The sequence below is a fragment of the Schistocerca gregaria genome, chromosome 9 (assembly GCF_023897955.1).
Source record: "Schistocerca gregaria isolate iqSchGreg1 chromosome 9, iqSchGreg1.2, whole genome shotgun sequence".
Lineage (NCBI taxonomy): Eukaryota > Metazoa > Arthropoda > Insecta > Orthoptera > Acrididae > Schistocerca > Schistocerca gregaria.
Genome location: NC_064928.1, coordinates 178,248,965 through 178,265,407, shown reverse-complemented (window position 1 = coordinate 178,265,407; position 16,443 = coordinate 178,248,965). Strand labels below are relative to the sequence as shown.

At 36.9% G+C, this 16,443-nt stretch overlaps 1 protein-coding gene across 1 annotated transcript in view; it reads right to left on the bottom strand.

The window, feature by feature from the left end:
- Positions 1–1,017: 1,017 nt before the first annotated feature.
- LOC126292269 (uncharacterized) overlaps positions 1,018–16,443 on the bottom strand; it is an 80,205-nt gene continuing 64,779 nt past the window's right edge. The window contains exon 6 of the mRNA XM_049986171.1: positions 1,018–2,274. The gene's annotated coding sequence lies outside the window, so the exon portion shown is untranslated. The remainder of the gene's footprint in view (positions 2,275–16,443) is intronic.

Sequence of the window (16,443 nt, the reverse complement as noted above, 5' to 3'; positions counted from 1 at the left end):
ATACTGATATTAGATTTCATCTTGATAGCAATAACCCTGATATTTTAATCTCAAACAAGAGTTGATCACACAAAAATGAATATATGGTCACAAATGTTCAAAGTATCTAGACAGAAAAGGAAATGTGTTAGGTCATGCATTTTTTCAAAAGAGGAATAATGATCCAGTAGAAATACATATGGATGATGATGATGATGATTTGTGATACTTGTGGAGATTGAGATGAATATATCAAAACATGAGACAAATCTGTTTGAAACTTCAGTTCATGAAATTGGTCACTCATTTGGTCTATATCATTCTGATGTTTATGAATCAATAATGGTTTACATTTAGAATTATTTCAAGATGACATCGACGCTATTCAAAATTTCAAGGTAAAAAAAAAATATCAATACGACTATACTAAATTCTAAACCAGTTGTACCAAAGGTTAATCCAAATGAATCAAAGCATTGTGTGAAATTAATAAATCCGATCACTTATTACTTGCAAATGGATTTTTTAACATTTTTTATAAGAAGTGAGTGTGGATAGATAGTGATATGGATGCAGAATTAATAACCGATTGGTTAACATTCTTGCCACAGGATTTACAAAAAAATAGATGGAGTGTATCAAAGACTGTATAGTGATGTTATTTTAAATGTTTTTATTATATGTCTTATATGTTTTTATCAAATGGTGTAGTAAACTCAATTCTGGTATAACATTTTTACTCTTTAATGAATTTTTCTGTATAGTTGGATGAATGTGGTCTTAAATATAAATAATGAGGAATTATAAGTAATCAGTTTCCAGGCTTACCTACAGGATAAAATTCTGCATTCAGATATGTTAATGGTTTCTTGTATTTTTCCAAGGATGATATTTTTATGAATATAATGAATTCACAAACAAGCTGGTACAACTGATTTGTCTTTATTTGGTATCGACTGTTATAAATCATCAGGGTAATAAATATATTAAAAGTAATACATTACAAAAATTTGAAATTTAAAAATCTATTAATTTTTTTTTATATAAATGGAAGCTCTTAAATCCAAACTGTCTAAATATTGTTAAACTGAGAAGTCAACTGATAACTTTTACATCACAAAAATACACAAAAGGTAGTACAGAACAATGTGTAGACAATATTTAAATGAATATCATGTAAAAACGTACAATCAAAAACGAGTTCCTTGTGTCTGTGGAAAAAAATATTTCTAAATATTATTATAAAAATCATTTATAATGAATTCCTAGTGAAGAACATTTGAAAATATAATTATAGATGAATAATGATGCAAAACAATAATCTGATATATCTACAAAGAAGTTTGTCAGGAGATGATAAGTTTTGATTGTTTTTAACTTTATCCATCACATAAAGATAACCATAATAATACATGTAACAAATGTGTTTTAGAACATATGAGGAATAAGAAAGAAAATCATCCCATACTTAATTTTTAAATACCTAATTTTTAAGTACCTACTAAGCAAGAATTCTATCCAGTTGAATTTTGAAATCTTAACCTTTTAGAAATCCAATAAATTTTGATTTTTAATAAATAGGGGACTAAAATGGAGAATCTTACAGTTGTTCAACTTCGTGATGATTGTAAAAGATATAATTTAAGAGGTTAGTAAATTAAAAGAATCTGAGCTAATTACATTTATTAATAGACATCAAGGTGGAACGCTTTGGAAACAGTTACCTTGTTTTAATGATGGAATTTTCGAAACTAAACAAGATGAATCACTAAAAAAATATTTCCATTTTTAAAAAATGGCTCTGATTTAAAAGAAACCAGAGAAGTACTTAATGATTATCTGCTTAATAAAGCATTTGCTGACAGATTACAAACTGTAAATTTTGAAAATAACAAACCCAATTGAACTTACCCATTTCTTAACTGAGGTGAAAGCAAAAATTATGAAAATTAAAAATGATAATCTAAGAATACATCAGAGACTAAAAGTAACTTTTAACCTTTTTTGTGAGTACTAAATGCAAAGTAAAAATATTATGGATGGAAAACTACAGGATCACAAATGAAGGGGAAGTTAATTAAAAATGGAAGAATGGTAAACAAAATATTTTATAAAAAATGGGTAATATGGATCAGGGTGGACATTAAATTATTGATTTACAATTAAGAATTGACAGATATGCTCCACTGAGGAGTTTGTCTTACATTGACTTACCAGATTAAAAAAAAGCATGTATTAATGTACAGAATAATGTGCAAATATGTTTTCTGTGGTCTATAAAAACTGCATTATATCCTGTAAATAAAAGCGTGGGAAGAGTTACAAAATATAAAAATGTTGGTAATGATCATGAGCAGAAACTTGAAAATTTTGAATTTACAGTTGTGGTTGATAGCATTCCAAAAATTGAGAGTAAAATTAATGCATCTATTTGAAGGAAAATATCAAATATATCCATTAAAACTTACAAAATGTATGAAGGAGGGACATGTGAATCTGCTTTATTTCAAGAAATAAAATAATTCACACTATTGTTATATAAAAATTTATCTCAGCTGGATTTTTATCACATTAATAAACATGAAACTGTAACATTTGTATGTTATTTGTATTTACTCCATTTCAATAGTAAAGAAAAAGCAGATAATCAGACATCAAATTGTTCAGTTATCAAACCATTAAAAGCAAAAATGGCAGAAAAAGATCCATTTTAAAAATTATCAACATACACAGGAAGTTTCACTCGAGATTTATGCTGATTTGAGAGTATATTATTGAAGATGGATAACTGTCAACCAACTCCAGAAAATTCATACACAAAATAAAATATTAAAAACATGAACCAAGTACATGTGAAGTATATTAATGTCAAGTACATTAATCAACAGTATAAAGACCCTGTTGTACCAAGCTGTCATAAAAATTTATTGAATGTATAAAACAAGAAATGAAATATATTGGAAAATTCATTCTCAAACTGAAGAAATGAGACCAATAACAAAAGAACAACAATCATGATATGGAAGACAAAAAAAATGTACACTGTGTAAATGCCATTACTCTCAGGAAAATAAAACTGCTTGTCATCATGATCATTTGACTGTGAAACTATATAAATCTGTTATGTAATAATGGTAATCTGAAACTGACACATATGAGTTTTGTACCAATTTATTTACATAATCTGTCAGGATATGATTCACATCTATTTGTAAAAGAACATGGTTATGATAAAAAAAAGAGAGATTTAATACCTAATAATAAAGACAGATGTATCAGTTTTGGTAAGAAGACAAAAAATTTGAAGATGAGGTTTATCGACACATTTAAATTTATGGCTTCTGCACTTGACAAACTTTCATCTAATTCGAAGAGAGACAAAATGAAAAGCAACTGAATATTTATCCCAGAAGAATTACTCAGTCTAGTGCTCAGAAAAGCTGTTTATTCATATAATTACTTCGATTCTTGGAAGAAATTTGAAGAGACACAATTACCAGCAAAAGAAGCATTTTATAGTAAACTGAATGACTGTGAAATAAGTGTTGAAGATTCAGCAGGGACCACAGCTGGCAGCTCACAGGCAAGCAAAGTCAGGTGTCGATGGTAGCAATGTCATGGAGACAGCTCTGAAAAGAGAATCCTGATCAATGGATTCCTTGTGGAATCACCGTTTGCTCAGGAAATGCACTTGGAGTGACCAAGTGTGGTCTGTCCCGAGTGCTACCCTAAATACCACTCAGTTCTATGATACAGCAGAGCCTATTTTCTTGTCGAAGAGAATAGACCCATGCAGCTTGTTGCCTCTAGCTGTGCTTGGGTTGCTTCCTGATGGTCAGTCTGAGCATGGCTGCCATGTCTTCCAGAAAACTGTTCTCTATGTTTCAGGCATCTTCAAATCATTTACTTGACATCAGTTGCTGATGCCTCAGACATTAAGCCTTGGTACAGCAGCCACCACATGTTCCTATTGAGGAATGGGAATATTACCTGTCCCATGCATATATACATTAGAGAAACTTTCATTTGTACATAAGAACTTCTGTCTACTTGAAACAAATAATGATGCAAATGATCACCACATCCATACTAGTGGTAACATTCATCTTAAAAGCCAGAGTGACTGGGTAAATGCTCTGAAAATGAGGCACAGAGGCTGTATGCTATACAATGAATTAACTTGCTCAATCAAAATTAATAAAAACTAAATCAGGAAGAATGTCATAATTGTAAGGCTCCAACTTTTTTTATTCTGGTGGTAAATTTATAGAGACCAGTTTATGTCAAGTGCAACTTTAATTTTGTCCACAATGCAATATTGAGGAATGTTGTGATAGTTTAGTGTCAGTCAATTCTTTTGTTGATATGTATGCTCTGACTTCTACAGTAAACACATCTTCAAATGGTAAACGCTTCTTCAGCAATCGCCATAACATGTGACATGCATCACGAATATGATTCTGTGGATACATAAATAAAAGGCATTACTGACACTTATGTATATCTAATTTATGACTACTCTAACACCACAGTGACAATGTTATACACCCAGAGGACAGTTTGCAAACAAAATTCATTGTTTGACATAAATATTACTGCATAAATTATAAGCTATAGTGAATAGTGTATTAAGCACAAAGGAGGCAACATTTAAAGCTACAAACACCATATTATTCAATTTGCAAAACATTTCCTACAAACATGAATTGTTATATTAATTTTTCAAGTTTATAAATTACAACCTGTTGCTCCTTTTTAGCTTTCTTATACTACTCCTTTGCTTTCACTTTATCTCACTTGTGGCTCCTTTCTAAATATTTCACAGTGGAACACAACCCCAACCTATTACTTCACATACAGATTGAACATTACACCAAATTTTCATCATCTGTCACCAACAATTTTTTTTTCTACATTTAATTTGTTTTCGGTTGTAGTTGAATAATGATAATCTCACTTCTACATTTCTATTAAAACAAAATACGGTACAGCTCATTCAAAATAATTGACACATCAACACTTTGTACATTAATTATTCTCAAATTGTTACATCATATCCTACAATCTTAAGCAACCCTTTCAGTCTCAATACATTTCACTCACAATATGCTAAGCTACCATCTTAAACCACAACATTTTGACTATATCTTACACACAATCAGACATAGCACAGACAATTCTTCCATTAATGCCAAAGTAACAAATCTCCCTCATACGATCATCTCCTTTTAATACGACTGATGATTACAACTGCTTTTATAGATGAGATAGCAGTTATCTGTTTTAATATCCCTGGACTTGTTATGAACATTGTACATCTTCTATTTAGCTGTTCATTGACAAATAGATTTAGGTGAGAGCAAAATTTTTGACAGGACATTACATTTTCTTGCCCCCTTCAAAATTCTGTTTTCCTCTCAAATTTTTAATTCTACTATCTCTACTACAGATTCCAAAAACTGAGCATGTACTGCGTACAAAACAGAAACAGTTCAGGTGGTAACTGAACAAACTTACAATAACACAGCTAACAGACTAAGCCTTAATCTCACAAAGACTTATATTACACCATTTCAGATGACCATTTAGCATAAGAAGTAGACACTGACACTCACAGACAGAATGAAACACAATGGCTCTTTGGTGTCCAGACAGATAACAAAGTAAAATGTGTGTGTGTGTGTGTGTGTGTGTGTGTGTGTGTGTGTGTGTGTGTGTGTGTGTGTGACACACACACACTACTGTACGACTGAAAGCCATGAGTGAGGTGTGTGACCTTTTAATGATTTAGGTACAGTGCCCCAGAAGATAATTCCATACGACAGCAGGGAGGGAAAAAATGTAACAGTAAACAAACACTCGTGTCACCGGATCAACACAATGAGAGATTCTTCTAAGACTATAACATGAGAGATTCTTCTAAGACTATAACATGCTAGACTGAGCTCAGTTAGTATATATTTTTTTAATTATGATCCCAGAAAAGCTAATAGGCCATGAAAAGTAGTCACTAGATGTTAATGCAACTCCTTTATTTTCAAAATGTGTTTCGGGCATGGCCCAACATCAGATGACCTGCTAAATTAATGACACATTTTTACATTACTAGTGTGAACAAATGCAGAATTGTATTTGTAAAGGCATGATGGCTTGTAAACAAAATTCAATTTTTTTACAGAACTACATACCATAATGCAACATGAGTACAATGCTGTGACAAAGAATTTTTTCAATTTATAGTACATAAAGTTAATATATTTTGTAAGAACAGAAATACTGATATGACAAGGGCTGCTAGCAGAAGAATGTATGTAGCGGCTGTCAACACCGCATAAGTAAACTCCCTGACACTAGATGGCGTGTGAGTTGTGATACTGCTGCCTGCTAGTATATTACTTTTGCATAAGATTAATTTTACAGTAGAAACAGACATTTGTTAAGTCTTAAATATTTAGGGATGTGACAGAAACTGGTAAAGCATAAACTTTGTCATAATTACCCAGATAAATAAGAAATATATCATCAATACACATGTGGTAAAGGTACACTGCTCTTTGGAGATACCAAGAAATTTATTCTCTAAAATATTAATAAAAATAGCTGAGAGAAAGTCAGATGGAATAGAACCCATAGCAAGCCAATCTTTCTGGTTATATGTTTTTTGATTGAAGGTAAAATAGTTGAAGAAAAGAAACAGCCTAGTAAGCTCAATCAATTCCATTGCTTGAGTGTACTCAATTTTTCCAAACTTAAAAAAAGTACATTATCTAATGTTTCTTCAACAGGAATATTTGTATAGAGATTCTGGATACCAAACAAAGCAGGGACTGCACAATTTGGAAGATCTAATCTTTTCAAAATGTGCACCATTCCATAACTATTTTTTATACTGCACAAATGATAAAATGTAAACAACTGTTTTATCCTGGTATTACAGAAGTTGTTAACTAAGTAGTTAGGGATGTGACAGCCACTGGTAATTGAACGGAATGGATGGCCTATTTTATGGAGCCAAACATGATCAAAATTTTGGCATTTAGCAAAGCTAAAGTGCAGGTTGGGTTCCATAAAAAGAAAAAACTTGGATTTTTTTGTGACAGTTTGTATGAAAAATCATTTCTTTTTACATTTTGAATATAGCAGATAATTTGAGCTATTGATACAGGTTTTAAGATAATTATTGAAAGCTGACAATGGCTGTTTTTTTTTTACTTCTTTCATTTCATTGTCTATGTATTCACTGTCATTATCTAATATTACACAATTATTCTTGTCTGCTTTAGCTAATAACACATTATCATCATGTTGCTTAGCGTTAAAATTTTAACAGATTAAATTATTTGAAAATTCCATTTCATGTTCAGTAAAAAGTAAAGTACAACAAATTTTTATGGAATGTCAGCTTGTGCAAAGTTTCGATCTAGAATGGTCAACTTAATCAACACTGAGTTTCCGAGTGATGAGTTAAATATTTTCAGTGAAGTCTTAAATGTCAATCTTCCTTCACAATTAAATGACAATGTTATTAACCAGTGACCACAGAGGTCAAGAGTGGATGTGAGCAAACAAAAGTTCCAAGCTTTCCATCACATGCTTGAAAAAATCTAATTTACAGTAGAATTTGAAACTAAGGATTCGTTAAACTTCCTAGACCTGTGAATTTCAAGGGTGGGCTCAAAACTGAACACAGATATTATCTGTAAGCAAACTAGAACAGATCTAGCAATTGCAGCTGATTACTGTCATCCAGTGGCACTTTCACATGTGTATTTTTCTTCAGTGTTCTATGAGGTGGTGAAGTTAGGACTGGACGGAGCTACAGTTAACAAAGGAATTAATATGACAGTACAGGTTGGTTAAGCAAATGGGTTCACAGAAAAAACGATTTGAGAATTGGATAAAAAGATTTTTGAATCAGACAGTCTTACTTAGACATGGTCCCCCACATTTCCATGTCATATTTGCCAAAAAGTGTTGTAACAACATTGCTAATACCTTTAGCAAAGCTGCAGTGCAGGTTGGCTTCCACAAAAACAAAAAAAAAAAACAACAACAACTTGGATTTTTGTGACATAGTTTGGATGAAAAATAAAGTAAATTCAGTCATGCAAGTGTCTATAAGATTAGAATCAGGTCCTGTGACAGTATTTACATACACCATATGGGAAGCGATTTTAAAACAAGATTCAGCGAGCATAATTATGTATATAATGGCAGTGCCTTGGGCTGTTATTTGAGGGAAAATGGCTATCTGTCACATCCTATTGCGAGTAATTTAAACATTCTACATTTGGAACTCAAAGGCTCTAGAAGACCTTGAAATTTATGTGTATTGTGTTACTAATTCAGATAATGTAATCAAAGAAGAAGTAAGAGACAATGGTTTTTCTACATTTTTGATGAGCTGCTGGTTTAGCTGCTCTTTTACATTTTTCTTCTGTTTTATTTGGGATGTACACATAGTGTCAAATAAAACAAGTTACTCCACAACTTTGATTGTATGCATAGGTTTAATCTTTTTACTTCAGTTTTTTTTTTCTTTTGCCATTTGTCTTAAAACTGAATTTTTACATTGCCTATAAGTTGGCACAAAATATGCACTACTTTAAAACTTCACCAATATCTGTTTCTATTGCAAAATAAATCTTATGAAAAATGGTGTACAGCCATGCTGCAGTGCCACCACTCACATGTCATCTGGTGTGTGTGAGTTAACTTATGTGCTGTTGAAAGCCATTATATTCATTTATCTGTCAGCTGTCAATGTGATACCAATATTTCAGTTTTATTTGAATACCATAACTTCATGTATTATAAGTCGCAAGACTTCTTTGTCGCAGCATTGTACTCATACTGCATTGTGGAAGGTATTTCTTTCTTTCTTTTTTTTAAAAAAATTCTGCTTAAATACCATTGTGCCTGTATAAATCCAATACAGCATGCGTTCACATTTGTAATGTAAAAAGGTGTTATTAATTTACCAGGCCATCTGATGTAGAGCCATGCCTGAAACGCATCATGAAAATACAGGAGTTCCATTAACATCTATTGACTACTTTTCATGACTTTTCAGCTTTCCTAGAATCATAATTAAAAAATATATACTAACAATCCATCGTGTTTTGATCTTAAAAACACTTCTCGTTGTGTTGATCAGAAGACAAAAGTGATGGTTTACTGTTGCATTTTTTTTCCCTGCCTGCTGTTTCACAGAATTATTTTCGGGGGCAGTGTACCTAAGTTAAACAAAGTGTTTATTCAGCAACTCGCCAGATCGGAACCCGATCAAAGACATCTGAGCTGTGATCAAACATGGCATCAGAGCTCATTGCCCCCTCCTCCCTAGAATTTATAGGAATTAAGTGACTTGTGTGTGTGTGTGCAGATGTAGTGCCACTGTGTTAGGTAGATAATCATACATCCTGTAGAAGCCCTTACACTGATCAGTCAGAACATTATGACCACTGACCTCCTATTGATATAAACCTGTCCAGGCACCAGCATCAGCTGGTGAGGAATGACTACTAGTCAGGCACATGCATGGTGCATGTGGCATCAGTGGGATGCTGTATGTCTGTAGAATGAGGAAGGAGCACACACTAAGTTTGACCGAGGATAGATTGTGATGGCCTGAAGGCTCGGCACAAGCATTTCGGAAATTGCATGTCTTGTTGGGAGTTTGAGGAGTGTTGCGCTGAGTGTCTTCAACATATGGCAAAACTGTGGTCAAATCATATTCAGAGGGCACGCACCCACCAGCATTAAACATTAACACAGTGGCAGAGCGTTGCTTGGTCTGGCTAATCTCAATACCTTCTTCATCGTGCCGATGGGAGGGCACAAACTGTCATCTTCCAGGGAACAGCTCTTTGACAACTGTACTGTGGGACAGAGGCAAGCTTGCAGCAGCTCCATTAGCCTCTGGTGAACATTCACATGGGCATCCATGGGTCCAGTGGAGCTTGTGAATAGCACCATGACAGGCAAGGAGTATCGTACACTGGTTGCAGAGCACGTAGCACCCCTTCATGACAATCAAGTTTGCTGATGGCAGTGGCATTTTTCAGCAAGATAATGCACCATGTCACAAGGCCAGGTAATTTGAGGGTGTGGTATGAGGAACACAGTGGTGAGTTCCACCTGATGTGCTGGCCCCCAACTCGCCAGATCAATCTGATCTAACACATGTGAGATGTGATCAAATATGGCGTCAGAGCTCATTGCCCCCCTCCTCGGTATTTATAGGAATTAAGTGATTTGTGTGCATGTGCAGATGTAGTATCAGCTCCCTCCAGTGACCTATCAAGGCCTCACTGCTCCCACGCCATGATGTATCAGTACCAAAGGTGGACATACTGACTGTTAGGTAGTTGGTCGTAATGTTCTGACTGATCAGTGTTTAATTCTTACTCACATCCCAATACACTTAGTCTATAATGGGTTGTGCAGCTTACAATAAAAATCAGTTTAAGCTGAAATACAATTTACGCATTCACAGTATAATACAAACAACTTCCATTTAGACTTCACCTCCTTGTCGAGGGCTCTTCTCATTGTCTGTAACTGTCAACAAGGAGCCTTTAGCCTTACCAAGCTTGGTTCCTGTCTCCATTCACACACTGCTCCCACAGTGTCATTTGTGTCACAGCTGCTGTCTGGGTAGCATCATAAGAAACAATGGATATCAGACACCTAGTGCTGATTATGTTCACATGGCAGTTGTGTCTGCACTTCACTGATGCTGTTGCTGGAATGGATTTGCAACTTTGTCCCTATCTATCATTCACTTATGCTTTTGCTGTGTTGTACATTTAGAAAGAGAGCTGTGATTTTATTTACATACTATAGCTATTCTTATTTGTGAGGTAAGGTAACTCTGTTTCTAATGAAACAGATTGCCATTTTCCTGTAGTAGTATATAGTAAATGTGCTTACTATACACTCAAAATACCATAGCTTTTGCTATGTAGTTACATATTTATGATCACATCTTGGTTTGCAACTTATACTAATCATTGTTTAACAACACATGAAGCAATATATAAAGTACACAAGAAAATTTTTCGTAGGGAACTAAAATACCCATTTTTCTTGCATAAAATTAGTAACAGGAAAAATCTGTTCATTAATACCGCAATGCAAAAAGTTATGAGGCAAACAATGGCATTTTCTTTTCATTGTGTCTACAATTGGCAGAATTTTCCGAAGTCCATCTTAGGTTCTCCATTGATACTACAGTACTAACCAAGTGTATATTATACCTTAGGTTCAGTAACTGATCTCTATTCATACAAGGGAGGATTGGAAAGTAACACATAATAATTTTTTCTGCCCTGGTATTGGAGCTAGAACGCTGAAATTTCAGCTGTAGCTCAAACTTCAAACTATGTTGTCATGAAATTCTAGTTTTCACGTGCAGTAATAGCGAGAGAAGCTCAAATTATGAAAGAAACACTACGTGCATTTACTGTTGTCATCTTGTGAAAAGTGTAGTTTGATATCAGTCGACCAAATGGCATAAACCAACTGAAATTCATAGAGACATGTGTGATATTTACAGGGATGACTGCATGGATTGTAGCTATGTCTCCAGATGGTGTGCATGCTTCCAAGACGGCCCTATGAATCTTAGTGATTCACCGCATTCCAGCCATCCGATAACAGCTGCAACCCTGCAGAATGCTGAAGGCATTGAGGCAAAATTTTGAACAACTGATGTGTGCAATTGTGAATCTTATCACAGCAGTTCAACATTACCTATGGTGCAGTGTACAATATTGTTCAGGACATGGTGAAATTTTGTGATGTCAGTGCTCACTGGGTGCCTAAGAACCTGACAGACAACCGCAAGGCCACCAAATGACAACAATCTTGGATCACCTAATGTACAACACCACGGAAGGGCTGACTGAAAGGAATCATCAGTGATGATGAGTCAGGGTACTACTACTTATTTGAAACTGATCAGACCTCAATGGAGTGGAAACATGCTTGGCACCAGTATGAAAAAAATTCAAAGTGTCTCAATCTGTTATGAAAGTGCTTGTGGCAGTGTTCTGGAATATGCACAGAGTGTTATTAGTGGAGTTTGCTGAACATAGGACCACTGCAAATGCTTCAGCCTACATTAAAACTTAACCATAGTTTCATCATGCCCTTTGTGACAAATGCCACAATATTAATTCTGAAGGTATCAAACTTCTTCATGACAATTCTCACCCCCAGATTGCTGCTCCTGTTCTTAAGAAAACTGCGAAATTTGGGTATGAGGTACTCCAGTATCCACCATACAGTCCAGACCTTGCACCATTGGACTTTGATCTGTTTGGTTCCACGAAGAAATTCTGGCTGGCCAACGCACTGCACGAGATCCATAAGTGAAATCAGCAGTCCGTGGATGGTTGTACTCCAACCAGACACACTTTTACTAGCAGTGCATATTGAAACTGGTACCGTGATGGTAGAAACGTGTTGAAAACTTTTGTGACTATGTAGAAAAGTGAGTAAAAGACGTAAGTTCATTTGTTATCTTTTTAGTTTTGTTACCTATTAAACTTTTCAGTAATAAAATTATTGTGTGTTACTTTCCAGTCTTCCCTTGTAGTATAAATAAGAGCACATAATGGAACAGATCTCTGCCAGCACACAGGCGGCCTTGAATACCTCTTACACATTATCAATAAATTAATCCCAGATATTATTACTCAGGATTACCCTTTCTTTACAATACTGTGTGTGTTTGTGACCATTCCTGAACACTCAAAAAAAAAAGTTTTAAGTAGTCAGAGAAACAGTCTGCAGGAAGTCCACTAGTGGAGGAATGCAGAATAAAAAACAGGAATAGGGAATGATTTAGATAATTCACATCACATCTCTTACCTCTCTCTGTAATATTTTGTTTCCTGAAAGTTTTCAATGAAATCTCATCTCAGGAAAAGCAGTGGTCTGGGACTTTCTGAGATACTGTGAAGATTTGTATACTTCAAGAACTTCTTCAGCACAGATATCATCATTAAATGAGTCCTATACTTGGTAACTGTTTGAAGGAGAGGCCAAAAGTTTGTCATCTTTATCTGGCATAGTGTGATTAAAATCAGAATCCTCTAAGAGAGAATGAATCTTTCGAATCTGCATATAACAAAGCTAATGTGCATCAAAGCTTTCCCATTAAAAAAAAATTGCATGAGAAGCAGTGATAGAGAGAGCGCATGAACCTGCTTACACAGGGATAATGTTATGTAGTAAAAACCTAACCCACACAGTCAAGCTAGTAAAAAAAAATCACAGAAATTGAGATTACTAATAACTATTAGCAGTTTCCTTTCCAAACAACTATACCCAGCAGATTGCCGATATAGCTCAATTTAACATAATTGTAAGCTACTGATATAGCAATGGCATATTGCTTTCATCTTAGCAGAACTCAATTACTTTGCGCTGTCCTATTGGTGCTTAGTGGCAGCATAAACAAGAGAAATACGTAACACAGAACACGCACAAACATTGCCAGGTCAGTTGGGAGGCAAGGCGACTCAGTCGAGCCGGGGAAAGGTAGGGAGGGGGGCAAGGGGAATTCGCAAACTTGCACCATCTAATATATGATTTTTTTTATTACAAGAGCAGCATTACAAAATGAATGCCTCTCACTTTTTATACTGAGCCTCAGCCAAATTATGTTGGTTGGTACTAATTTTTGAATCTTCCCACTATGAAAGAGAGCTGCAGCTGAAGATCATTCCAAAATGGTGTCTGACATCAGGGTGAATTTGAAACAAATGTGTCATCAAATTACTCATTACTAAAAAAAGTTGTACCAGTTGAAATCAATCAATAGTATTAAAGATGAACAGATATGCTACAGTAGATGTGAGTAATGTGATACGTGAAATGTATTCGCATTTGTGAATATGGACAATCATCTGCTGTACAAAAGAATGACGACAATGAAAATTTGTGCCAGATTGGGACTGAAACCTGGGTCTTCTGCTTATCGCACACAAGTGGACACCTTGCCATTGCTGAGCCCACATGTCCACAGGAACTTTGCACCACACTTCTGAACAACGCAGGCACTTCAATATCACGAGTAATGTGAGTTGATGTATAACACTGGGTTCCGTTTTAGTGGAAAGGATGTGCACACTAAGCCAAGCCCTGCCCAACCCCACTCAATTGCCATTCATCATGACAAACAGTGTCTTGATCAAATTATCCACAATGATTGGCAGAGTATGACTGAGAAATTGTGTGCACAGCCAAATATCAGCTGCAGTGTCTTACAAAAGACGCTACACAACCTTGATTGTCTCAAAATGTGTGCGAGATGGGTTCCACAGTTGCTTACACGAGACCAAAAATATCATCTAATTGGAATCAGTTGTGAGCCACTAGACTGACGAAAGCTGAAGGTGAGAATTTTCTAATTACCACCACCAGAGGTGACACGTGGGATCGCCATGATGGACCGCATTCCATTACAGTCAATGGAGTGGAAATGTGGGAAGCTTCAGTAGAGAAATAATCTGAGGCATGGCCAAAAGCAGGCAATGTGAAGCACACATTCTTCTAAGGTAGGCAGGGTGGGACTCTCTCGGATGTCAGAGACACTGTATTCCGAATGCCGCAGGGAGATACTGACTACGCTGAAGGCCCAGGTTTCCAGAGGTGGGCCAAAGAAGAAAACAAATTTCTGCCTGAAAAATGATCATGCCAGGCCCTACAACAGTTCTGCAGCCGTGGAACTCACTGGCAAATTTGCCTGGGCTATCCTAACACATCCAGTCTATAGTTCTGAACTACCATCTTCATACTTCCATCTCTTTGGGATGTTGAAAGATGGATTATGTGGCCAGGAATTTCCAGGCTCTGACGGTGCTGACAGCTGTACGGCACGTTTTTATGAGAGCACTACATGCAGGCTCTTGTTCATAATTGACAAAAGTAAAAAGTAACAGTGGTGACTGTGTGGAAAAATTAAAGTATATATCTGCAACCATGTTGTATTTAACTGTGTTTTTGTGCATTCAGTGTCTGTTATGTGTTCCATGGAAATAAATGGGAAGCATTAGTTTCAGAACAACTCTAGTGTTTTCAGCTGAATGTCACGCAAATTCGTATCACTAGCAGCTTCGACTTCTTAGGGCGTTATCACCAGATGATATGACTATGTTACACAGCACCTCATCAAGTTTACACTGTGAAAGCAACACCTGACCTGTTCTGTTGAACTTTGATGAGGTATTATGCAACACAGTCAAAACATTTGATCATGAACTACTCAGAAAATGAAACTGGTAATGTTACCCATTAGTGTGACCTGAGATCAAAACATATATAAAAAACAGTGTTAAAAAGTGACTGGATGATGGAAACCAGTTGAGTAAAACAAATCAGAAAGGATACAAAAGGGCCCCTTTTAGGAACTGTACAAAGTGATTTTGCAAAGATTTGTGTGTGAAAATAAGATGAATTTTGTTTTTCGAGTAGGAGTGAGTCAAGAGTTTGGTAGGGATGTTAAAAGGGTTATTTCAGTAGTTAATAACAAACAAGTTACAAAAAAGAATAACATAAGCTCAGTTCAGATCAATATTGCTCATCTAACTGAGAGGGAGAGGGAGAGGGAGAGGGAGAGGGAGACGGAGACGGAGACGGAGACGGAGACGGAGACGGAGACGGAGACGGAGACGGAGACGGAGACGGAGACGGAGACGGAGACGGAGACGGAGAGGGAGAGGGAGAGGGAGAGGGAGAGGGAGAGGGAGAGGGAGAGGGAGAGGGAGAGGGAGAGGGAGAGGGAGAGGGAGAGGGAGAGGGAGAGGGAGAGGGAGAGGGAGAGGGAGAGGGAGAGGGAGAGGGAGAGGGAGAGGGAGAGGGAGAGGGAGAGGGAGAGGGAGAGGGAGAGGGAGAGGGAGAGGGAGAGGGAGAGGGAGAGGGAGAGGGAGAGGGAGAGGGAGAGGGAGAGGGAGAGGGAGAGGGAGAGGGAGAGGGAGAGGGAGAGGGAGAGGGAGAGGGAGAGGGAGAGGGAGAGGGAGAGGGAGAGGGAGAGGGAGAGGGAGAGGGAGAGGGAGAGGGAGAGGGAGAGGGAGAGGGAGAGGGAGAGGGAGAGGGAGAGGGAGAGGGAGAGGGAGAGGGAGAGGGAGAGGGAGAGGGAGAGGGAGAGGGAGAGGGAGAGGGAGAGGGAGAGGGAGAGGGAGAGGGAGAGGGAGAGGGAGAGGGAGAGGGAGAGGGAGAGGGAGAGGGAGAGGGAGAGGGAGAGGGAGAGGGAGAGGGAGAGGGAGAGGGAGAGGGAGAGGGAGAGGGAGAGGGAGAGGGAGAGGGAGAGGGAGAGGGAGAGGGAGAGGGAGAGGGAGAAGGAGAAGGAGAGGGAGAGGGAGAGGGAGAGGGAGAGGGAGAGGGAGAGGGAGAGGGAGAGGGAGAGGGAGAGGGAGAGGGAGAGGGAGAGGGAGAGGGAGAGGGGGGAGGGGT